Source organism: Myodes glareolus, unplaced genomic scaffold (assembly GCF_982192425.1).
Source record: "Myodes glareolus unplaced genomic scaffold, mMyoGla1.1 HAP1_SCAFFOLD_62, whole genome shotgun sequence".
NCBI classification, from domain to species: domain Eukaryota; kingdom Metazoa; phylum Chordata; class Mammalia; order Rodentia; family Cricetidae; genus Myodes; species Myodes glareolus.
Window position 1 is genome coordinate 998,785 of NW_028263229.1, and position 2,291 is coordinate 1,001,075.

Genomic DNA, 2,291 nt, shown 5'->3' on the forward strand with positions numbered 1-2,291 from the left:
TCCTGAGGACCTGATACCCTCTTCTGACTTCCCTAGGCATCAAGCACACACATGGTGCACAGGCAAATATGCAGGCAAAACATCCACACACAAAAATTAAATTAAAAAAAAACAACTAAAAAGCACTGACAGTGTCATCATTATTGTCTAAGCAGGTGGAGCATGGTTAAAGTTGTATATATGCAGATAGCACACACAAACCAGAAAGCTGGTCACTCAATTTAAAACTCTTGTGTAAAGAATGGAGACAGTGTGTTTTACTGAGCCCATGACTATCAACAGAGTGAAATAGAACAGTGTTCTGGGGTCACTCTATGAAGTAAATAAACGCAGTGTTATCAAAATTCTGACCTGTCATGGAGTGGATGTAGAGTAGCCTCCTAAGGGCTCCTAAGCACTGCTCTCTATCTGGTGGCACCACTGAGAGGTGATTGAAGCATGTTTGTGCTGACCTTCTCCATGGATGACCCATTGGTGACATCACAGCAATTGGGCTCTTAGGACACGGGTCCCAGTCAGAGGAAGTGGGTCTTAGACTGCTCCTGTGAGGAGATCATCTTCAGCGTCCTCCTCCATTTCCTTAGCAGTGAAGGGGCCTGGAGGTCAGCACTGTGACTTTCTGTGCTGTATGTAGACTACTTCAGTACACTTTCACGGGGGACATGTTTATGGTTCCCGATGACCCTCTGGAAAGAAATGGACCTTGGAAAGAAGAATTTCTTCTTCTTTTTTTGAGGGGATGCAGTGAACTTTATTGATGGTATTCAAGAGAGTAGGGCTCCCTAAGCCCCTCCTGCTATCTGGGGGTCTGGGATGGAAACTGTGAGGGAGAGCTCAGTGTCAAGGGTTGAGTTAGGACAGGGACTACTCAGCAGCCGAGGACCTCTGTCTTTCTGTGTCCTTGCTGGAGTGGGTGGTCCAGGGTGGGCTTCTTACTCCTTGGAGGCCATGTAGGCCATGAGGTCCACCACTCTGTTGCTGTAGCCGAACTCATTGTCGTACCAGAAAATGAGCTTTACAAAGTTGTCATTGAGAGCAATGCCAGCCCCAGCATCGAAGGTGGAAGAGTGGGAGTCACTGTTAAAGTCACAGGAGACAACCTGGTTCTCAGTGTAGCCCAGGATGCCCTTTAGTGGGCCCTCAGGTGCCTGCTTCACCACCTTCTTGTTGGCAGCTTTCTCCAGGTGGCATGTCAGATCCACAACAGACACATTGGGGGTAGAAACATGGAAGGCCATGCCCGTGAGCTTCCTGTTCAGCTCTGGGATGACTTTGCCCACAGCCTTGGCAGCGCCAGTGGATGCAGGGATGATGTTCTGGGCAGCGCCACGGCCGTCTCGCCACAGCTTCCCAGAGGGGCCATCCACAGTCTTCTGGGTGGCCGTGACGGCATGGACTGTGGTTATGAGTCCTTCCACGTTGTCAAAGTTGTCATGAATTACCTTAGACAAGGGGGCTACGCAGTTGGTGGTGCAGGAAGCATTGCTGACAATCTTGAGGGAATTGTCATACTTGTCATGGTTTACACCCATCACAAACATGGGGGCATCTGCAGAAGGGATGGAGATGATGACTCTTTTGACTCCACCCTTCACGTGGGCCCCAGCCTTCTCCATGATGGTGAAGACACCGGTTGACTCCACAACATACTTGGCGCAGGCATCACCCCATTTGATGTTGGCGGGATCTAGCTCCTGGAAGATGGTGATGGCCTTCCCGTTGATGACAAGCTTCCCATTCTCAGCCTTAACTGTGCCTTTGAACTTGCCATGGGTGGAGTCATACTGGAACATGTAGACCATGTAGTTGAGGTTGATGAAGGGGTCATTGATGGCAACAATGTCCACTTAGCCAGAAGCAAAGGCAGCCCTGGTAACCAGGCGTCCAATACAGCCAAATCCATTCACTCTGACCTTCACCATCGTGTCTCTGGAACGAGGCTGGCTCTGCACAAAAAGAAGCGGCTATCTCTAGAACAGGGAGGAGCAAGAGCCGAAGAATTTCTTCTAAAGGAGGGCTTTTTAAAGGTATTTCTGTGTATTTCCTTATATGTCAGAGGTTTTTTTTTTTAAAAAAATTTTATCCAAATGCTGTGCTTTGCAACAAACACTGTCCTTGAAAACTAGAAATGGCACTTGAGTTTCTTCTAAGCCTCAATTAGACTTAGCGATATGTAACTGATGTAGAAGCCAGTCAAGCAAGCACCCCAGGGCTAGTCTTTAGTGTGGTCTTTTTCAGTGTTTTTTTCCTGCCTGCCTGCCTGCCTTAGACTGTTTCCTCTGAGTCAGCAG

The 2,291-nt window shown here is 48.5% G+C and overlaps 1 pseudogene; it reads right to left on the reverse strand.

Annotated features, from left to right (window-relative positions):
• Window positions 1-891: 891 nt before the first annotated feature.
• LOC148117107 (glyceraldehyde-3-phosphate dehydrogenase pseudogene) lies at window positions 892-1,937 on the reverse strand (annotated as a pseudogene).
• Between the last annotated feature and the right edge of the window lie 354 nt (window positions 1,938-2,291).